This window comes from Felis catus, chromosome D2, assembly GCF_018350175.1.
Source record: "Felis catus isolate Fca126 chromosome D2, F.catus_Fca126_mat1.0, whole genome shotgun sequence".
NCBI lineage: Eukaryota > Metazoa > Chordata > Mammalia > Carnivora > Felidae > Felis > Felis catus.
In genome coordinates, this window is record NC_058378.1 from 33,590,581 (window position 1) to 33,614,784 (window position 24,204).

The 24,204-nt window shown below is 41.2% G+C and overlaps 1 long non-coding RNA gene and 1 pseudogene across 1 annotated transcript in view; one reads left to right on the plus strand and one right to left on the minus strand.

Moving 5' to 3' along the window:
• The window catches only part of LOC123380807, a 67,569-nt gene that overhangs the window by 2,927 nt on the left and 40,438 nt on the right, over positions 1–24,204 (plus strand). The gene's annotated exons all lie outside the window — the stretch shown is intronic.
• Positions 1,220–2,530, minus strand: LOC101084230 (annotated as a pseudogene).

The following is a 24,204-nucleotide window of genomic DNA, read 5'->3' on the forward strand; positions in this document are numbered from 1 at the left end:
TTCCACTCAACAGTGTCTGATCTCTACAGATTGCCCAGAGATGGTGCTGAGGGAACTCCACTCTCCTTGTGTTGTTTTTACTCAAGCTGCTGAGAAACTAACTGAAGCGTTTATCAGAAACAGAATTTGAAAGTTTAGGCTTTAAGACTGTTGACTAAGACCAGAGTTTTGGCATCACTTTCAGTTCATACTTTGCTTTTAGCCACATGAAGAAATAAACTCCATGAAATCACTAGTCTCTATAAATGATATCTTTATGGACCAAATGAGTCATATAGGTTCTCTCTCAAAAGTCTGGCAAGCCCCATAGAAGATAATGAATTACATTTCTTCATTTTGCATAAGAAATCTTTTTGTCTAGAGACTCAGACTCCAGAAAGTGCAATGGTTAAAAAATATTTCATCATGGGGGCACCTGGGTGGCTCAGTCGGTTAAGCATCTGACTTGATCTCAGCTCAGGTCTTGATTTCAGGATTGTGAGTTCAAGTCCCGTAAAGGGCATGGAGCCTACTTTAAAAAAAATCATGTGAACAACAATGCCACCAGTATTTTAAAGCATCTATATATTCCAAACCAGTGTATGTGTGTTTCACATCAATTCTGTGAAGTAAGGTGGATATCGTTCCATTTTGAGAGGTGAGAAAACTGAGACACAAAGGTAAAAGGACTCAGAAATGGACAGGCTGTCACTGGTGAAGTGGGGATCAGGGCCTGGTGCATGATTTGTGGGGCCCAGTCACAATGAAAATGGGAACATCCATGGGGCACCCCAGCGCTGAGGCAGCTGGAGAAGGAGAAAGTGGGCAGAGGGAGGGGAGACGCCCACCCTCATTCCCGGCTAACTTTGTTGAGGCATGTTTTGTGGCCTAATATGTGACCTATTCTGGAGAACATTCCATGTGTACTTGAAAAGAATGTGTATTCTGCTGTTTTTAGGAGGGAATGTTCTGAATATATCTGTTAAATCCATCTGGTCCAGTGTGTCATTCAAAGCCACTGTTTGCTTTTTGATTTTCTGTTTGGATGATCTGTCCAATGATGTAAGTGGAGTTTTAAGGTCCTCTACTATTATTGTATTACTATTGATTAGTTCCCTTATGTTGTTATTAGCTGCGTTATATATTTGGATGCTCCCATGTTGGACGCATAAATATTTACAATTGTTGTTTATCTCCTTGTTGCATCGTCTCCTTTATTTTTGTTTCCAGGAAAGCACTAGTCTCATTTATTGAAACTTCATGGGGGCACCTCAGCACTAATCAGGCAGCTGGAGAAGGAGAAAGTAGGCAGGGGGCAGGGAGAGGCCCATCCTCGTTTTCAGTCCTTGAATAATTGCTTGAAGATGGGGCTCTCATGACTCTGGGGAAAAATCTCCACCTGAGTGTTTGGGGCATACCATATGCAGGAGATGAAGCCCTTAGCCACGTGGAGCCTACATGCCACTCATTCTTGTTAGGTTTTTACCCCTTCCAGATGTAGAGCTTGCCACAAAGCATCACTGTCCAGCACAAAGCAGTCATCAGATAGCAGCAACTTGAGGGCAAAGGGACTGGAGTCAGTCACCTTAGTCAGGTTGATGTTCAGTGGCAACGGAGACCTTACACAGAGCCACAGCCTTGGCATTTGTCTGGTCAGCCATGAGGTCTTCCTCGGGATTGCCCTCCTTCAGATGAGGCGTGGGGCCCAGGACCTGGATCATCTCTACAGGCTCTTCCCCATCAGTGACAATCTCCACTTGGGCCTTGCCCTGTCGCTCACTGTCCCAGATGGCCATGTCCAGGTACCGCACCTTGCAGTGCTCCAGGATGTCGAACTTGCCACCACACCAGGCAAAGATATTCTGGCCCAGGTCCAGGATGGGGCAGTCCCCAGTGTTGAAGCTGTCTCAGCTCAGTGCCCTTTCAGTCGCATGGATGTTCTTCTTCCTCTTGATCTGGTAGAGTTTCTTGGTGGCAGCTAGAGTGGCCCCTGGGGAGGTCTTGTGAAATGCTGACTCTACTCCACCTTCCTGGTACTTGAGGCCACATGAGAAGTAGCTCATGAAGAGGTCAAACTCACTGCCTTGCACCTCTTGGTGCTGCACCAACCTCTCGCCAGGCAGGGTGTTGAGGTGCACGACCAGCACAGCACAGGCCCCCTGTTCATCCCAGGATGGCTGCTGTCCTAGCCATAGGTGCAAGTGGGAGAGCTCCTCTGGACCATTGTGCAGCACTAGGTAGGAGTCCCTCCAGAGGGAAGATGCCCTGGTTCTCATGTGCTACTGGCACCGGCTTCAGCTTCTCCACCCACCATACATGCAGGCAGGGATCCTGCACCCAGGCTGGGAATGGAGAACCAGTCTGGGGGAGGAATGTGTACATGCTGTTTCCAGTTCTGCCACCACCTTGCTCAGTAGCTCCAGCAACCCCCTTTATTATTATGTATAGTGCTTCTTTGTTTCTTCCTGCAGACTTTGTTCTAAATTCTATTCTGTCCAACAGAATATTGCTATTCCAGCTTTCTTCTGACATCCGTTAGCGTGATTAATGTTTCTCCATCCCCTCATTTCAATCTGCATGCATCTTTAGGTCTGAAATGAGTCTCTTGTAGGCAGCCTATAGATGGGTCTTATTTTTTTTTTATTTTTTTAAATGTTCTATTTATTTTTGAGAGAGAGCAAGTTGGGGAGAGGCAGAGAGAGGAGGACGGAGGATCCGAAGTGGGGTCTGCACCGACAGCAGTGAGCCTGATGTGGGGCTCAAACTCACAAACCCTGAGATCTTGACCTGAGCCGAAGTCAGACGCTCAACCAACTGAACCACCCAGGCGCCTAGGGTCTTGTTTTTTTAATCCACTCTGTTACCCTTTCTTTTGATTGGAGCATTTAGTCCATTTACATTATTGATAGATGCATATTTATTGCTATTTTGTTACTTGTTTTGTGGTTGTTTTTGTAGTTGGCCTCTTATCCTTTCTTCTCTTTCTCTCTTTCATGGTTTGCTGGTTTTCTTTAGTGATACACTTAGATTCCTTGCTCTTTATTTTTTGTGTATCTATTACTGTTTTGATCTATGGCTACCATTCAGTTGATATGTAACATCTTATGCAACATATATTAAGCTGAAGCAATATATATTAAGCTGATGGTCCTTAATCTTGAACTCATTCTTTACTCCTCTCCCCTCCATATTTCGGGTATTTGGTATCATATTTTAGATCCTTTAGTCTTCTCTTGCCTGATTTTACAGATAAACTTAATTTTTTTTCTTTTTTTTTTTTGCTTTTGTGCTTCCTATTTTTCTTAATCTGACTTACAGCTTTTGTTTTCCACTCAGTCTCCCTTAACATTTCTTAGCGGGCTGCTTTAGTGGTAATGAATACTTTCAACCCTTGTTTATCTGGAAACTTTATTTCTCCTTCTATTCTGAATGACAGCCTTGCTGAATTGAATATTCTTGGCTGTAGATCTCTTCCGTATAGCACTTGGAATATATCCTGCCACTCCCTTCTGGCCTGCAAAGTTGCTGCTGAAAAACCAGCTTATAGCCTTATGGGGTTTCCTTGGTATGTACCTGTCTTCTTTTCTCTTGCAACCTTTAAATTCTTTATCACTATTTTTTCCCATTCTAATTACTATGTGTCTTAGTTGGACCTCCTTGGGTTACTTTTGCTAGGGAATCTCTGTGCCTCTTGACTCTGGATCTGTTTTCCTCCCCAGATTTGGGGAGTTTTTAGCTACTATTTCTTCAAACGAATTTTCTGCCCCCTTTCTCTCTCCTCTCCTGGGATCCCTATAGTAGGAATGTTATTGCTCTTGATGGTATCACTGAGTTCTCTAAATCTATTCTCATTAAGCAGTATTTATACGTCTCTCACCTGTTCAGCTTGATTGATTTTCATTACTCTATCCTCTAGGTCACTGATACATTCCTCTGCTTCCCGTAGCTTTCTATTGATTGCATCTGTTGTATTTTTTTTTTAATTTTTTTTTTCAACGTTGATTTATTTTTGGGACAGAGAGAGACAGAGCATGAACGGGGGAGGGGCAGAGAGAGAGAGGGAGACACAGAATCGGAAACAGGCTCCAGGCTCTGAGCCATCAGCCCAGAGCCTGACGCGGGGCTCGAACCCACGGACCGCGAGATCGTGACCTGGCTGAAGTCGGACGCTTAACCGACTGCGCCACCCAGGCGCCCCTCATCTGTTGTATTTTTAATTTCACTTATCGAGTTCTTCATCTCTGATATGTTATCTCTTTGTCAAGGGTCTCACTGATGTCTTCTACCCTTTTCTGAAGTCCACTGAGTGTCTTTATGAGCTGTCAGCACAAAGCCTGGAGCCTGCTTCAGATTCTGTCTCCCTCTTTCTCTGCCCCATCCCCGCTTGTGCTCTGTCTCCTCTCTCTGTGTCTCTCTGTCTCTCAGTCTCTCAAAAATAAACATTAAAAAAATTAAATTCTTCATCAGGTATATGACTTATTTCTGTTCTCTTAGATCTCCTGCTGTGATTTTGTCCTGTTCTTTCATTTGGGACATATTATTCCTCTCCCTTGTCTACCTTGCTGTATCTGTTTCTGTGTGTTAGGAAAAGTCAGCTGCATCTTCTGCTCTTGAGAGTAGTGGCTTTATGAAGAAGAGGTCCTGTAGTGCCCTTCACTGCAGTGTCCCCTGTTTACCAGAAACTTGCCACTTCAGGGGAGTCTCCTACATGTGTTGCTTGAGTCTTACTATTTTGTCTGAGTCGCTTTTCCTTTCAGTCCAGACATCTGCACTGACTCTTCGCCTGTTGTTGTCTGTGCCTGATCTCTGGTGTTAGTGAAACCCAGGCAGCCTGGGTCTTGGGACATGACCACAGGAAGGTACCAGAACAGGCTGGCAGTGTTAGCATAATTGGTGATGAGTCACTAGTTCTTGGCTGGATCCCCCAAAGTGCAATGGCTGAGGGCATGGCACACAGTGGCATTAACAAAATTTGCATTTAGCCCAGGGCAGAGGCCAGCAGGCTTGGAGAACTTGTGGGCAGGTGCCCTGCTACCAGGTTGGGTAGCAAGTGTCTGTGCAGCACTGCCTCCTGCAGGTGGCTCTGTGTTTACACTGGGGACTGGGGGGGAGGAAGATGGCTCCTGCCAGATCCGTTGATCCAGAAGTCCCCCAACACACTCCAAAATTCATATAAACAGATCTTTTCCCCATTTACCCCAGACCTTATGCAAAGTGTTGCCTCCCCATGGGCTGTTGTATCTTATGGGTGAGGACTCAGCTATCACTCATCCTCCTGGCTTGCCCAGTGCTGAACCAGCTGACTTTTAAAGCTCCAGGCCCCAAGTCCCACTGGTTATATACAAACTCATAGAATTCAGCCCCTCTGATTTTCAAGGACAGCTGTTATGGGGATTTGTCTTTCCCATATGGGCTCTCTGGTGCTTTCTCCATTCTGTGCCAGCAGCTCCCTCCCTCCTGGGGGCAGGTCCTGACCACCATTTCTGCCCTTCCTAACCTCTCAGATGCAGCTTCTCTACTTTTAGTTATGGAGTTTGTGCTGCCCATCTTCCGATTATTCTCAGCTTATTTACTCAGCTGTGAGTGATACCTAGCTGTAAACGTGGGATGGGGTGAGCTTAGGGTCCTTCTACTTGGTCATCTTGGCCTTAGGAGACTTGGTTACTGGAAGATTACTGTGATCCTTTAGCGTTGTCATGTTTCTTTGATTTTTCATGTTCTTTCAAGTCTTGTGTTGCTGTCTTCACATTTGAAGTAGGGGTCATCTCCAGTTTTTAATAACTGCCTTTAGGAAAGAAATAACTTCTGTCACCCTTGCTAAGGATTCTAAGACTTTCTCAGATCTTCTATGCTCAATGCTTTTTGCTTTCTCTTTTGGCTGAATTATTAAATCTGAATGTCTTCTCCCAATCCTGTAATGCACCAGATCACATTCTGACAGCCTTCCTTTTGCTTCACTGAGGGCAGGCTTAAACCTCAAGTTTGTGGCATCTCCAGATGGCCTCCAGATCCAAGCCAAATGTCTGTGCATACCCACTAGCTATCTGCCAAAGCTCACCCCAGTACCATCAGGAGTGCACACTGGGAGTCAGCCACAGGATTTGGGGATGCATGGGTGAGCCATATCGGGTGCTAAGCATGCCCATGTGCCACCTAGGGGGAATCCACACACAAGCCATCCCAGTGACTTCTGCAAGCAGCCTCTGACACAGGAACTGTGTGTCACTAATGCCATCTAAGAGTGCTATCTGCCACTCTGCCAGCTTCTAGCCCCTCAGTGATACAGCTCATGACTCAGTAGTTCTGATGGATTGAGAGAAATAGCCTTCATTGGCAGCATCCTGTATGACTGTGGAAGCTGCTTTGCCAGTTTTTAATTGCAGTTACTTTTGTTGAGTTTTAAGAATTTGCTCTATATCCTGGATATTAATCTTCTGTAGATACATGATTTGCAAATATTTTCTCCTATTCTGTGGATTGCCATTCACTCTCTTGATAGTTTTAAATTTTGCACAAAAGTTTTGAATTTGGATGAAGTCCAATTGATCTATTTCTTTTATTGCCTGTGCTTCTGATGTCATATCCAAGAAAACATCACCAAATCCAGTATCATGAAGATAAAGCTCTGTTTTCCTCAAGATTTTTACAGTTTCACCTGTAAAGATCCACTTTACCCTAATTTTTATATGTGGTGTATGATAACAATTTCGTTCATTGGCATGTTGATACCCAGTTTTCCCAGCACCATTTGTTGAAAAAAGCATCGCTTGTACCATTGAATGGTTTTAGCACCTTTGTCAAAATCACTTGACCATGTCTGTGGGAATTCATTGTGGGCTCTTTATTCCAGTCTATTGGTCTATATGTCTATCCTTAAGCCCATATCACAGTTTTGATTACCTTAGCTTTGTAGTAAGCTTTGAAATCAAGAAGTATGAGGCCTTTAACTTTGTTTTTTATAAAAACAGTTTTGGCTACTTGGGGCCCCTTACTCCATATGAATTCTAGGATTGGTTTTTCTATATCTGCAAGGAACAAAATGCTGGTATTTTAACAGAAATTGCATTGAATCTATAGATTACTTTGTGTATTATCATCTCAACAATATTAAGTCTTCCAGGCCATCAATAATGGATGACTTTCCATTTATTTTTGTCTTTAATTTCTTTCATCAGTGTTTAGTAAAGTTTCAACTTACAAATCTTGAACCTCCTTGGGTAAATCTGTCCCTAAGTATTTTATTCTTTTTGATGCTAGCGTAAATGGAATCATTTTATTTTTCTTTTCAGATTGTCTGTTGTTATCGTATAGAAATGCAACTTTTTTTAAAAGTATTGATTTTATATTTTGCAACTTTGCTGGATCCATTTATTGGTTCTAGAGGGAGATTTTTGTGGACTACTTAGAGTTTTCTACATAGAAGTTCATCTCATCTGTGAACTGAAATAATTTAATTCTTCCATTACACTTAGATGTCTGTTACTGTTCTTGCCTAACTGCTCTGACTAGGACTTCCAATACTATGGTGAATAGAAGTGGTGAAAGTGGGCATCCTTGGCTTGATCTTAGGAAAAATGTTTTCAGACTATCACCAGTGAGGATATTAACTGTTCAGTTTTCATAGATGGTCTTTACCATGTTGAGAAAGTTTCCTTTTATCCCTAGTTTGTTGAAGTGTTTTTTTTTTAATCAGGGTGTTAAAATGTGTATTCTATATCAGTTGAAATGATTATGTGAGTTTTTCCTCCATTCTATTACTGTGGTGTGTTAGATTTCATATATTGTACCATTTTTGTATTCCAAAAATAAATCCCACTTAAAAAGGTCAACAAAATTGACAAATCTTTAGCTAGAATGACTAAGACAAGAAGGGGATTTAAAAAAAAAAGTATATATTTTTTATTTTAAGAGAGAGCAGGGATAAGTAGGGTAGGGGCAGAAAGAGAAGGGGAGAGAGAATTCCATGCAGGCTCCGTGCTGTCAGTGTAGAGCCTGATCTGGGGCTTGATCTCATGAACCATGAGATCATGACCTGAGCCAAAATCAAAAGTCAGACACTCCACTGACTGAGCCACCCAGGTGCCCTAAAGATTTAAATTATTAAATAAGAAATGCAACAGGGCACATTACTACCAACTTCATGGAAATAAAAAGAGTTATAAGAGTACTATGGAAAATTGTACCCCAATAATTGGATAACCTAGATGAAAGGGACATATCCTAAAAACATGCAATCTCAGAGGACTGAAGGGGCGCCTGAATGGCTCAGTCAGTTAAGCATCTGACTCGTAAGTTTGGCTCGGGTCATGATCTCACAGTTTGTGAGTTCAAGCCCTGTGTCAGGCTCTGCACTAATAATGCAAAGCCTGTTTGGGACTCTCTCTCTCTACCCCTCCCCCAGCCAGTGAGCATGCACACACACACACACACACACACACACACACACACACACACTTTCTCTCTCTCTCTCAAAATAAATAAACTTTAAAAAAAAAATTTTAGGGGCGCCTGGGTGGCTCAGTCGGTTAAGCATCCGACTTCAGCTCAGGTCACGATCTCGCGGTCTGTGAGTTCGAGCCCCGCGTCGGGCTCTGGGCTGATGGCTCAGAGCCTGGAGCTTGCTTCCGATTCTGTGTCTCCCTCTCTCTCTGCCCCTCCCCCGTTCATGCTCTGTCTCTCTCTGTCTCAAAAATAAATAAACGTTAAAAAAAATTAAAAAAAAATAAATTAATTAAAAATAATTTTTTTTAAAGGACTGAATAAAGAAATGTAAGATCTGAATAGAACTTATGACTAGTCTGGGATTGAATTCATAATGGAAAACCTCTGGAGAAAAGCCTTGGACCAGATGGCTTCACTGTTGAATTCTATAAAACATATGAAGAACACCAATCTTTCTCCTTCTCAAATTCTTCAAAAAAATTGAAGTGGTAAAAACACTTGTTAACTCAGTTTAAGAGGTCAGTATCACCCTGATACCAATGTGAGACTAAGGCACCACAGGAAAGAAAACTATAGACTGTTAATGAATTGATATAAATGTCTTATTTAGAACAGTAGCAAACTGAGTTCATCAGCATTTAAAGGATTATACAGCATAACCACATGCCTACCGCCCCTCAGCATCTTCCCACCACCACAGGGCTCCCAAAGCTAGAAATTGTCTTTTCCTTCCAAACATAAGTAGCATTTTATCTCTACTTTCATAATACCTTTTCAAAATGATATTATAGTTACTTGTATTTATCATGTTTAACAGATTTTCCTCTATACTCAATCATATAATATGCAAATAATGAGAAATTTATTTTTTCCTTTTTAACCAAAATTCCTTTTCTTGGCCAAGACTCCTGGCTGCTTCTAACATAGCACTTTATTAATTTAAGGAAAAAGAATATTAAGGATGATATTAATGAGGTCACAATATCTAGAGGGGTAGGAGATGCTGAGCTTGGTTGCTACACAACAAGGAAAAATGCTGCCACTCCATACTTAGGCATAGATGCCAGAAATCTGCCACAGAAGCCCCAAGGGAACCAGACATCACCACCACAAGGCTTGCCATCTGCAAGTCTTCTCATGTGCAAATGCTACCATACATTGCTCTCAAGTGTGTTGTTTCTCTGATAAAACCAAGGTGGATGCCTATGGATAGGAAGTCCTTAAAATATTGTACCTTCCAGTCTATTTAGTATAGCAAAACAAGAATTGGAATGGGTAGTGTGAGCTTTACAAAACTACCTGCCCCATAACTCTTTTCTTTTTCTTGTATTTACCAAGACCTTGGGAACAACTGTGTTTTTTTTTTTTAATTCCAGTAGAGTTAAAATACAGTGTTATATTAGTTTCAGGTATGCAATATAGTGATTCAACAATTCTATAAATTACTCAGGGCTCATCATAAGTGTACTTTTTTTTTTTAAGATTTTAAGTAATCTCCACACCCAACGTGGGGCTCGAACTCACAACTCTTAGATCAAGAGTTGAACATTCTATTGACTGAAAGAGCCAGGCACCCCACCATAAGTGTACTGTTAATCCCCTTCACCTATTTTACCCGGCCCCCTACCTACATCCCCTCTGGTAATCAGTTTGTTGTCTGTAGTTAAGAGTTGGTTTTTTTTGGTTTGTCCCTTTCTTCACCTTTATTTGTTTAATTTCTTATATTCCACATATGAGTAAAATCATATGGTATTTGTCTTTCCCTGACTTAGTTCATTTAGCATTATACTCTCTTGATCCATCTATGTTGTTGCAAATGGCAAGATTTCATCTTTTTTATGGCTGAATAATATTTCATTATGTATATATATATATATATATATATATATATATATACCACATCTTCTTTATCCATTCATCTATCAATGGACACTTGGGCTGGTTTCATAATTTGGCTGTTGTAAATAATGCTGCTGTAAACATAGGTGTGCATGTATCCCTCTGAATTAGTGTTTTTGTATTCTTTGGGTAAATGCCCAGGAGTGCAATTGCTGGATCATGTGGTAGTTCTATTGATTGTTTTGAGAAGCTTCCATACTATTTTTCTAAGTGGCTGCACCATTTTACATTCCCAACAGTGCAAGAACATTCCCCACATCCTCACCAACATGTGTTGTACCTTATGTTGTTGATTTTGGCCATTCTGATATCTGTGAGGTGATATCTCATTATAGGTTGTTTTTGTTTTTTTGTTACAACCACTTACTTTTTTTTGAGAGAGAGAGAGAGAGAAAGAGAGAGAGTGAAAGTGGGGGAGGGACAGAGGGAGAGACAGAGAGAGAATCCCAAACAGGCTCCACACCCAGCACAGAGCCCAACATGGGGCTCCATCTCACTACTGTGAGATCATGACCTGAGCTAAAAGAGTCGGTGCTTAACCAACTGAGCCACCCAGATGCCCCTCTCATGGTAGTTTTGATTTGCATTTCCCTGATGATGAGTGATGTTGAGCATCTTTTCATGTGTCTGTTGGCCATCTGGATGTCTTCTTTGAAGAAATGTCTGTTCATGTCTTCTGCCCATTTTAAATTGGATTATTTGTTTTTTGGCTGTTGAGTTGTATATGTTCTTTACATATTTTAGATATTAACCCTTTATCAAATATGTCATTTATAAACATCTTCACCTACTCTGTAGGTTGCCTTTTAATTTTTTTGACTGTTCCCTCTGTTGTGCAGAAGGTTTTTATCTTGATGTAGTCCCAATAGTTTATTTTTGCTTTTATTTCCCTTGCCTCAGGAGACCTATCTAGAAAACTGTTGTTATGATCAATGTCAGAGAAATTATTGCCTGTGCTCTTTTAGGATTTTTGTGGTTTCAGGTCTCACATTTAGATCTATAATCCATTTTGAATTTATTTTTGTGTATGATGTAGAAAGTTGTTCAGTTATATTCTTTTGCATGTAGCTGTCCAGTTTCCTCAACACCATTTGTTGAAGAAACTTTTTCCCATTGCATATTCTATCCTGTTTTGTTGTAGATTAATTGACCATATAATGGTGGGGGTATTTCTGGGCTTTCTATTCTGTTCCATTGATCTATATGTCTATTTTTGTGCCAGAACCATGCAGTTTTGATTATTACAGCTTTATAGTAAAATTTGAAATCTGGAATTGGGATGACTCCAGCTTTGCTTTTTCAAGATTTCTTTGGCTATTCAGGGTCTTTTATGTTTCCATAGAAATTTAAGGATTGTTCTAGTTCTGTGAAAAATATTGTTGGTATTTTGATAGGGATTGCATTAAATCTGTAGATTGCTTTTGATAGTATGGACATTTTAATAATATTTGTTCTTTCAGTCCATAAGCATGGACTATCTTTCTATTTGTATAATCTTCAATTTCTCTCATCAATGTTTTATAGTTTTCTGAGTACAGGTATTTCACCTCCTTGGTTAAATTTATTTTTAGGTACTTTATTATTTTTGGTGCAATTTTAAATGGGGTTGTTTTCTTAATTTCTATTCTTGCTGCTTCATTAAGGTGTATAGAAATGCACATGATTTCTTCACATTGATTTTTGTATCCTGTGACATTACTGAATTCATTAATCAGTTATACTGGTTATTTTTGGTGGAATGTTTAGGGTTTTCTATATATAGTATCATGTCATCTACAAATAATGAAAGTTTTACTTCTTCCTTACTAATAAAGGTCTTCTATTTCTTTTTCTTGTCTGATTGCTGTGGCTAGGACTTCCAGTACCATGTTGAATAAAAGGGTGAGAGTAGATATTTTTGTTCCTGATGTTGGGGAACAGCTCTCGCCCCATTGATATGATGGTAGCTGTGGGCTTTTCATATGTAGCCTTTATTATGTTGAGATGTATTCCCTCTAAACCTACTCTGTGTTTATTTTAAGTAAGCTCTAAGCCCAATGTGGGGTTCAAACTCCTGACCCTGAGATGAAGAGTCACACGTTCCACCAACTGAGCCAGCCAGGTGCCCTGTTGATGGATTTTATCATGAATGTTGTCGTACTTTGTGAAATGCTTTTTTTGAATCCACTGAAATGATCATATAGTTTTTATCCTTTTTCTTATTGATGTGGTGTATCATGTTGATTTGCAAATATTGAACCACTCTTGCATGTGGAATAAATTGCACTTGCTTGTGATGAATGATTCTCTTAATGTATTGTTGGCTTCAGTTTGCTAGCATTTTGTTGAGGATTTTCACATCTATGTTCATTAGCAATATTGACCTGTAGTTCTCTCTCTCACTCTCTCTTTGTATTTTAGAGAGAGTGTAAAAGAGAAGGGGAAGAGGCAGAGAAAGAGAGAGAGAGAATCTTAGGCAGGCTGCATGCTCAGCACAGAGCCCAATGTGGGGTTCAATCCCATGACCCTGGGATCATGACCTCAGCCAAAATCAAGAGTTGGATGTTCAACCAACTGAGCCACACAGCACCCCTGGTTGTCTTTTTTTGGTAGTGTCTTTATCTGATTTTGGTATCAGGGTAATGCTAGCATCATAGAATGAGTTTGGTATACAACATCGTCTGCATGTAGTAGTCTATATTAAGCTGATGGTTGCTTAAGTTTGAATCCATTTTTCACTCCTCTCCCCCACCCACATGTTGGTGTCATATTTTATATCCTTTTATTTTGTGATATATGGTATCATGTTTTACATCCTTTTATTTTGTGAGTTGCTTGACTGATTTTTACAGATATACTTATTTTTACTGCTTTTATGCTTCCTAATTTCCTTATTCTTACTTATGATCTTTCCTTTCCACTCAGAGTCCCCTTTAGCATTTCTTGTAGGGCTGCTTTAGTGGTGGTCATGAATTCATTTAACTTTTGTTTGTCTGGAAACTCTTTATTTGTTCTTCTGTTCTGAATGACAGAGTTGCTGGATAGAGTATTCTTGGCTGCAGATTTTTTCATTTCAGCACTTTGAGTATATCGTGCCCCTTCTAGAAGACCTGCAAAAATTTCTGCTAAAAAAACCATCTGATAACCTTATGAAATTACCCTTGTATATAACTGTTGTCTTTTCTCTTGCTGCTTTTAAAATTACTATCACTACTTTTTGCAATTTTAATTACTATTTGTCTTAGTTCTTTCTCCTTTGGTTAATTTTGTTGGGGGATCCCTGCCTCCTGGATCTGAATTTCTGTTTTCTTCCCCAGATTTGGGTAGTTTTCTGCTCCCTTTTTGCTCTCTTCTCTTTCTGGGATCTGTATAATGCAAATGTTATTATGCTTGATGGAGTCAATGAGTTCCCTAAATCTATTATATTTTGCATAATTTTTTGTTGTTCACCTTGATTACTTTCCATTACTCTGTCCTCCAGGTTGCTGATCTGTTCTTCTGCTTCCTCTAGTCTACTATTTATTCCATCTAATTTCATTTATTGTGTTCTTCATCTCTGATTGATTCTTTTTCATCTCTTTGTTAAGGGTCTCACTGATGCCCTCCACTCTTTTTCAAGTCCTATGAGTATCTATATGATTATTACTTTTAATTATCTGTCATGTATATTACTTATCTCTGTGTCAGTTAAGTCTCTTGCTGTGGTTTTGTCCTGTTCTTTCATTTGGGACATATACTCCTCTCCTCATTTTATCTACCTCTCTGTCTGTTTCTGTATGTTACGTAAGTCAGATATGTCTCCTGTTCTTGAAAGGTGTGGCCTTATAAAGAAGAGATCCTGTAGTGCTCTGCAGTACAGTGTTCCCTGTTTACCAAAACTGACATTTTAGAGGTGTCTCCTATGTGTTGTGTGGTGTCTAAATGGGTGTCTCTTGATTGGATAGGATCCCCCAAATGTGGGGTGATGATCAGGTGGAAGCCAGTGGTGTGGGAGGTAAAAGAATTCACCTGAGACAGAACAAAAGAGAGAGAAGTTTACTGAATGCACCACAGTGTATTCACTGTGGGCAGGAGAGCAGAGGAGAAGGCTGTCTGTCATGAGGCAGTGAGAGTGGAATGCACCTCAAGGAAGTGGCAGGCGGGACAGCAAAGAAGAGGCTATCTGCAACTAGGTAGTGGGAAGGGGCTGTTTTTAACAAGGGAAAGGTGAGGAGGTACAGAGACATATGGAATTATCCTTTTTTTGGTAACTGTGCATACCTATTTCTCACAGTAGCCTCTTGGTTAGTTAGGGCCTTATGGATATTTTGAGGTAGGTCACCTGATGGGCCTGTCTGTATTCAGCCAGGTGGTTGTTGTGGACCCTTTCTACATTCCATTGCTCAAGTCTGTTTGCCTAAAAGCACCCTGTACATGTTGGGTGCACCCTGCTATTGTGACCAACCTGCTTTTTCCTTCAGTCATCTGCAGTGGCTCTCTTTGCCTGTTGTGGGCAGTGTTTGGTCCCTGTGGTGTTGGTGGATCAGTCTGTGGCTGTCTTGGGCTTGAGTTGAGTCAGACCAGGCATTTGCCAGAGATGCAATATCCCCAAACTGTAGTTCTTTCCCTGTGTTGTGCCCTGAGAAGCTTTTGTTGGTGGGTGGGGCCTGCAGTCAGACCAGCTAGCTGTCTGCCCCCAGACTATTGCTGGGGCCACAGTTGATCTGGTGTGTATGGATATCTTTCCCTCTCTCCAGGGCAAGAGTCACTTTGGAGTGGTATTGGTCCTGTCAGGGCTACTTGCACACTGCCAGGCTTGTGGCCCTGATTTGAATGGGCTCTGGCCAAGAGTGTATTAGAAGGGACAGATCCACAAAGTACATGGGGACGGAGCTTGCAGTTTTAGCAAGTTCACTTACAGGTCCTCTGGGAAAAGGAACTTTGCTGCCACTGGGACTGAGGCCCCACACAGCACATGAGTTGGGAGGGGTGGTTGAAGAGGTGGGTCTGCCAAAGCACAGGGGAGTTGGGGAGGCAGGGCATGGTATAAGCAAGTTAGGTAGTATATGTTTCCACAGGTGGCTGTGTGTTTATGCTTGGGAGCAGAGGGAGGGAAGTAGTGCCTGCCAGCTTCTTTGTTCCTGGAGGAGTTTCCCAACAATCTCTGTCCCTCCAGACACACTCTAAGATGAGTAAATAACCCTCCCATATGCCCCAGGTGTTTTTCAAACTGCTACATCTGTGCTGTATCTCTGCAGGCTCTTGTGTTCTCTCTAAGCAGGCGGGGGGTGGGGGTGGGGGGGCTCAGTTTCCTCTTGCCCTCCCAGCTCTCCAAGAGCCAAGCTTGCTGATTTTTAATTCCAGATTTTAAGTTCTGTTGGTTGTAAGAACTTTTGAAATTCTGCCTCTCTGGTTTTCAAAGCCAAATGTTATGGGGATTCTTCTTCCTTGTGCAGGCTCCCTGGTGTGATAGTCTGTTTCTCTCCTTTCTTAGTGCCTCTGGCTCCCTCCTTCCCACACAGTCCTGAGATCTGTTCAATCCTCACCAGGTCGCTGCCCTTCCTATCCTCTTTGATATGGCCTCTCCTCTACATTTAGTTGTGGAGTTTGTTCCACCAGTCTTCAGGTCATTTTCTGGGTTATTTACACTGATGTGAGTGTTACCTAGCTATATCCATGGGACAAAGTAAGCTTAGGGTTCTCCTATTCTGCCATTTTCCCAGCAGTACCTTGGGAACCATTTTGAATGGAAGAAGTGCTAGCAAGCATTTTGACCTTACTGATTGGTCAATTACAATTGTTCAGTTACAACCTATGACTATTTCAAGGTGGGTCACTTAATAAGTCTGTGTCAGCTGAACAGTCACTATGGACTCTTTTGCCTTGCTCAAGTTTCCATTGCTCAAGCCTGTTGCCTAAAAGCAGCATTTACATTAACTTCTGGCATTAACTGGAATGCTTTAAAACGCTTTCACAATCAAATGTGATATTTCCTGGAAGTTTGTAGTAGATACCCGCAATGAAATTAAGGAAGTTTCCCTCTACTTCCAGTGTTCAAAATTTTGTTTATTTGTTTTAAATCAGGAATGTATGTCAAACACTTTTCCCCAATGATTAATACTTATTTTTAAGACTGGACCTTGTTAACACGTGTTTAAAATATTGATCCTTGCATTCTTGGTATAAGTGATATTTGGTTAGGATGTATTATTTTTAATGTTTGTTTATTTTTGAGAGAGAGAGAGACAGAGCATGAGCAGGGGAGGGGCAGAGAGAGAGGGAGACACAGAATCTGAAGCAGGCTCCAGGCTCTGAGCTATCAGCACAGAGCCCAATGCGGGGCTCAAACTCACGAACTGTTAGATAATGACGTGAGCTGAAGTCAGACACTCAACCGACTAAGCCACCCAGGCACCCATGGGTGCCTTATTTATACTTTGCAGTGCCAAGTTATTTGATAATTTTTGAAAACCTATACTGTACTAAGGGATTGCTTACATAGAATAAAATGTACATCTTTTAATTAATTAATTAATTAATTTATTTATTTATTTATTTTTGAGAAAGAGTGCAAATAGAGGAGGGGCAGAGAGAGAGAGAGAGAGAGGGAGACACAGAATCCTAAGCAGTCTCCGGGCTCTGAGCTGTCTCCAGGGTCTGAGCTGTCAGCACATAGCCTGATGCAGGACTTGAACTCATGAACCATGAGATCATAACCTGAGCCAAAGTCAGCGTTTAACTAACTGAGCCACCCAGGTGTCCCTAAAATGCCCATTTTAAACACACTGTACAAGAGTTTTGATAAAGGAATACACCTGAGTAAGCACCACCATGATAGAGAACAATTTCACCCCAAAATGTCCTTTGTGCCCTTCCTGGTCAATCCCTGCCCTGTATCACATATATCACTGATTTTTATTGCTGAGAAATATTCACTTAAATGGATATCCCACACTTTGTTTATCCGTTCTCCTGTGGACATAAACTTTCTAGTTTTTATCTATCGTGAATAATGCTATGAACATTCATATACAAGGAAGTTTTTACAGTCTTTTCAGTTCTCTTGGGTAAATACCAAGGAATGAAATTGATGAGCTATTTGGTAAGCATATGTTTACATTTATAGAAAACTATGAAACTTTTTCCCAAAGTATATGTACTATCTTGCATTTCCACCAGCAGTATATGAAAGTTCTAGTGGCTCTACATATTTACCAACACGTAGCATTGTCAGTTTTTAAATTTTTCCTATTTTAGTAAGTATGTAATGGTATCTTATTGTGGCTTCAATTTGCATTTCTCTGATGACTAACGATCTTAAGTATCTTTTAATATGCTTTTTGGACATTCATGCATCTTTGGTGAAGTTTCAAAGTGAAACTTTGCCCTTTTAAAAACTGGGCTATGAGAGGTTTGCAAGATGGCGGCTTAGGAGGACGCTGGGCTCACCGCACGTCCTGCTGATCACTTAGATTCCACCTACACCTGCCTAAATAACCCAGAAAACCGCCAGAGGATTAGCAGAACGGAGTCGCCAGAGCCAAGCGCAGACGAGAGGCCCACGGAAGAGGGTAGGAAGGGCGGCGAGGCGGTGCGCGATCCACGGACTGGCGGGAGTGAGCCAGGGCGGAGGGGCGGCTCGCCGGCCAAGCAGAGCCCCCGAGTCTGGCTGGCAAAAGCGGAGGGGCCTGACGGACTGTGTTCCCACAACAAGCGCGACTTAGCGTCTGGGAGGTCATAAGTTAACAGCTCTGCTCGGAAAGCGGGAAGGCTGGAGGACAAAGGGAGGGAGAGCTGCTGAGCCCCCGGACGACAGAGCTCAGTTTGGTGGGGAACAAAGGCGCTCACCAGCGCCATCTCCCGTGCCCATCCCCCAGCCAAAATCCCAAAGGGAACCAGTTCCTGCCAGGGAACTTGCGCGCTCTGCACAAACACCCAACTCTGTGCTTCTGCGGAGCCAAACCTCCGGCAGCGGATCTGACTCCCTCCCGCTGCCACAGGGCCCCTCCCGAAGTGGATCACCTAAGGAGAAGCGATCTAAGCCTGCCCCTCCTGCCCCCCCTGTGCACCTTGCCTACCCACCCCAGCTAATACGCCAGATCCCCAGCACCACAAGCCTGGCAGTGTGCAAGTAGCCCAGACGGGCCACACCACCCCACAGTGAATCCCGCCCCTAGGAGAGGGGAAGAGAAGGCACACACCAGTCTGACTGTGGCCCCAGCGGTGGGCTGGGGGCAGACATCAGGTCTGACTGCGGCCCCGCCCACCAACTCCAGTTATACACCACTGCACAGGGGAAGTGCCCTGCAGGTCCTCACCACGCCAGGGACTATCCAAAATGACCAAGCGGAAGAATTACCCTCAGAAGAATCTCCAGGAAATAACAACAGCTAATGAGCTGATCAAAAAGGATTTGAATAATATAACAGAAAGTGAATTTAGAATAATAGTCATAAAATTAATCGCTGGGCTTGAAAACAGTATACAGGACAGCAGAGAATCTCTTGCTACAGAGATCAAGGGACTAAGGAACAGTCACGAGGAGCTGAAAAACGCTTTAAACGAAATGCATAACAAAATGGAAACCACCACAGCTCGGCTTGAAGAGGCAGAGGAGAGAATAGGTGAACTAGAAGATAAAGTTATGGAAAAAGAGGAAGCTGAGAAAAAGAGAGATAAAACAATCGAGGAGTATGAGGGGAAAATTAGAGAACTAAGTGATACACTAAAAAGAAATAATATACGCATAATTGGTATCCCAGAGGAGGAAGAGAGAGGGAAAGGTGCTGAAGGGGTACTTGAAGAAATAATAGTTGAGAACTTCCCTGAATTGGGGAAGGAAAAAGGCATTGAAATCCAAGAGGCACAGAGAACTCCCTTCAGACGTAACTTGAATCGATCTTCTGCACGATATATCATAGTGAAACTGGCAAAATACAAGGATAAAGAGAAAATTCTGAAAGCAGCAAGGGGTAAACGTGCCCTCACATATAAAGGGAGACCTATAAGACTCGTGACTGATCTCTCTTTTGAAACTTCGCAGGCCAGAAAGAATTGGCATGAGATTTTCAGGGTGCTAGACAGAAAAAATATGCAGCCAAGAATCCTTTATCCAGCAAGTCTGTCATTTAGAATAGAAGGAGAGATAAAGGTCTTCCCAAACAAACAAAAACTGAAGGAATTTGTCACCACTAAACCAGCCCTACAAGAGATCCCAAGGGGGACCCTGTGAGACAAAGTCCCAGAGACATCACTACAAGCATAAAACATACAGACATCACAATGACTCTAAACCCGTATCTTTCTATAATAACACTGAATGTAAATGGATTAAATGCGCCAACCAAAAGACATAGGGTATCAGAATGGATAAAAAAACAAGACCCATCTATTTGCTGTCTACAAGAGACTCATTTTAGACCTGAGGACACCTTTAGATTGAGAGTGAAGGGATGGAGAACTATTTATCATGCCACTGGAAGCCAAAAGAAAGCTGGAGTAGCCATACTTATATCAGACAAACTAGACTTTAAATTAAAGGCTGTAACAAGAGATGAAGAAGGACATTATATAATAGTTACAGGGTCTATCCATCAGGAAGAGCTAACAATTATAAATGTCTATGCGCCGAATACCGGAGCCCCCAAATATATAAAACAATTACTCATAAACATAAGCAACCTTATTGATAAGAATATGGTAATTGCAGGGGACTTTAATACCCCACTTACAGAAATGGATAGATCATCTAGACACACAGTCAATAAAGAAACAAGGGCCCTGAATGAGACATTGGATCAGATGGACTTGACAGATATATTTGGAACTCTACATCCCAAAGCAACAGAATATACTTTCTTCTCGAGTGCACATGGAACATTCTCCAAGATAGATCATATACTGGGTCACAAAACAGCCCTTCATAAGTTTACAAGAATTGAAATTATACCATGCATACTTTCAGACCACAATGCTATGAAGCTTGAAATCAACCACAGAAAAAAGTCTGGAAAACCTCCAAAAGCATGGAGGTTAAAGAACACCCTACTAACGAATGAGTGGGTCAACCAGGCAATTAGAGAAGAAATTAAAAAATATATGGAAACAAACGAAAATGAAAATACAACAATCCAAACGCTTTGGGACGCAGCGAAGGCAGTCCTGAGAGGAAAATACATTGCAATCCAGGCCTATCTCAAGAAACAAGAAAAATCCCAAATACAAAATCTAACAGCACACCTAAAGGAACTAGAAGCAGAACAGCAAAGGCAGCCTAAACCCAGCAGAAGAAGAGAAATAATAAAGATCAGAGCAGAAATAAACAATATAGAATCTAAAAAAACTGTAGAGCAGATCAACGAAACCAAGAGTTGGTTTTTTGAAAAAATAAACAAAATTGACAAACCTCTAGCCAGGCTTCTCAAAAAGAAAAGGGAGATGACCCAAAGAGATCAAATCATGAATGAAAATGGAAGTATTACAACCAATCCCTCAGAGATACAAACAATTATCAGGGAATACTATGAAAAATTATATGCCAACAAATTGGACAACCTGGAAGAAATGGACAAATTCCTGAACACCCACACGCTTCCAAAACTCAATCAGGAGGAAATAGAAAGCTTGAACAGACCCATAACCAGCGAAGAAATTGAATCGGTTATCAAAAATCTCCCAACAAATAAGAGTCCAGGACCAGATGGCTTCCCAGGGGAGTTCTACCAGATGTTTAAAGCAGAGATAATACCTATCCTTCTCAAGCTATTCCAAGAAATAGAAAGGGAAGGAAAACTTCCAGACTCATTCTATGAAGCCAGTATTACTTTGATTCCTAAACCAGACAGAGACCCAGTAAAAAAAGAGAACTACAGGCCAATATCCCTGATGAATATGGATGCAAAAATTCTCAATAAGATACTAGCAAATCGAATTCAACGGCATATAAAAAGAATTATTCACCATGATCAAGTGGGATTCATTCCTGGGATGCAGGGCTGGTTCAACATTCGCAAATCAATCAACGTGATACATCACATTAACAAAAAAAAGAAGAACCATATGATCCTGTCAATCGATGCAGAAAAGGCCTTTGACAAAATCCAGCACCCTTTCTTAATAAAAACCCTTGAGAAAGTCGGGATAGAAGGAACATACTTAAAGATCATAAAAGCCATTTATGAAAAGCCCACAGCTAACATCATCCTCAACGGGGAAAAACTGAGAGCTTTTTCCCTGAGATCAGGAACACGACAAGGATGCCCACTCTCACCGCTGCTGTTTAACATAGTGCTGGAAGTTCTAGCATCAGCAATCAGACAACAAAAGGAAATCAAAGGCATCAAAATTGGCAAAGATGAAGTCAAGCTTTCGCTTTTTGCAGATGACATGATATTATACATGGAAAACCTGATAGACTCCACCAAAAGTCTGCTAGAACTGATACAGGAATTCAGCAAAGTTGCAGGATACAAAATCAATGTACAGAAATCAGTTGCATTCTTATACACTAACAATGAAGCAACAGAAAGAGAAATAAAGAAACTGATCCCATTCACAATTGCACCAAGAAACATAAAATACCTAGGAATAAATCTAACCAAAGATGTAAAGGATCTGTATGCTGAAAACTATAGAAAGCTTATGAAGGAAATTGAAGAAGATTTAAAGAAATGGAAAGACATTCCCTGCTCATGGATTGGAAAAATAAACATTGTCAAAATGTCAATACTACCCAAAGCTATCTACACATTCAATGCAATCCCAATCAAAATTGCACCAGCATTCTTCTCGAAACTAGAACAAGCAATCCTAAAATTCATATGGAACCACAAAAGGCCCCGAATAGCCAAAGGAATTTTGAAGAAGAAGACCAAAGCAGGAGGCATAACAATCCCAGACTTTAGCCTCTACTACAAAGCTGTCATCATCAAGACAGCATGGTATTGGCACAAAAACAGACACATAGACCAATGGAATAGAATAGAAACCCCAGAACTAGACCCACAAACGTATGGCCAACTAATCCAACTAATCTTTGACAAAGCAGGAAAGAACATCCAATGGAAAAAAGACAGCCTCTTTAACAAATGGTGCTGGGAGAACTGGGCAGCAACATGCAGAAGGTTGAAACTAGACCACTTTCTCACACCATTCACAAAAATAAACTCAAAATGGATAGGATAAAACCTAAATGTGAGACAGGAAACCATCAAAACCTTAGAGGAGAAAGCAGGAAAAGACCTCTCTGACCTCAGCCGTAGCAATCTCTTACTCGACACATCCCCAAAGGCAAGGGAATTAAAAGCAAAAGTGAATTACTGGGACCTTATGAAGATAAAAAGCTTCTGCACAGCAAAGGAAACAACCAACAAAACTAAAAGGCAACCAACAGAATGGGAAAAGATATTCGCAAATGACATATTGGACAAAGGGCTAGTATCCAAAATCTATAAAGAGCTCACCAAACTCCACACCCGAAAAACAAATAACCCAGTGAAGAAATGGGCAGAAAACATGAATAGACACTTCTCTAAAGAAGACATCCGGATGGCCAACAGGCACATGAAAAGATGTTCAGCGTCGCTCCTTATCAGGGAAATACAAATCAAAACCACACTCAGGTATCACCTCACGCCAGTCAGAGTGGCCAAAATGAACAAATCAGGAGACTATAGATGCTGGAGAGGATGTGGAGAAACGGGAACCCTCTTGCACTGTTGGTGGGAATGCAAATTGGTGCAGCCGCTCTGGAAAGCAGTGTGGAGGTTCCTCAGAAAATTAAAAATAGACCTACCCTATGACCCAGCAATAGCACTGCTAGGAATTTATCCAAGGGATACAGGAGTACTGATGCATAGGGCCACTTGTACCCCAATGTTCATAGCAGCACTCTCAACAATAGCCAAATTATGGAAAGAGCCTAAATGTCCATCAACTGATGAATGGATAAAGAAATTGTGGTTTATATACACAATGGAATACTACGTGGCAATGAGAAAAAATGAAATATGGCCTTTTGTAGCCACGTGGATGGAACTGGAGAGTGTGATGCTAAGTGAAATAAGCCATACAGAGAAAGACAGATACCATATGGTTTCACTCTTATGTGGATCCTGAGAAACTTAACAGGAACCCATGGAGGAGGGGAAGGAAAAAAAAAAAAAACAGGTTAGAGTGGGAGAGAGCCAAAGCATAAGAGACTGTTAAAAACTGAGAACAAACTGAGGGTTGATGGGGGGTGGGAGGGAGGAGACGGTGGGTGATGGGTATTGAGGAGGGCACCTTTTGGGATGAGCACTGGGTGTTGTACGGAAACCAATTTGTCAATAAATTTCATATATAAAAAAATAATAAAAAAAATAAAAACTGGGCTATTTTCTTATCTTCTTATTACTGTAGATAGAAGCCCTTTTTCAGGTATATCTTGTGAATATTTACTTCCAGTCTGTAGCTTAACTTTTCATTTTCTTAAGTATATTTCAAAGAACAGAAATTTTAAATATTGGTAAAGTCAAATTAATTTTTTTCTTCTGCGGTTAGTGTTTTTTGTGTTCTAAGAAAATTTTGCCAACATGAAGATCACAAAGATTTTCTCCCGTGTTTTTTCTAAATTCTTATCATATTACTATTCACGTTCAAGTATATTATCTATTTCAAGTTTTTCTGTGTGTATAGTGTGAAGTAAAGGTTGAGGCTTGATAAGTACATAGGTGGTAGGTAGGTAGGTAAATAGGTGATAGGTAGGTAGATGGATAGATATCCAATTAGTCCAGTAACATTTGTTGAAAAGGTTATCCATTTCCCTTTGAATTACTGACAAAAGGTTGCCAAGAATTAATTGATTAGGAGCCCCTGGGTGGCTCAGTCGGTTAAGCATCTGACTTTGGCTCAGGTCATGATCTAAGGGTCCATGAGTTCGAACCCCAC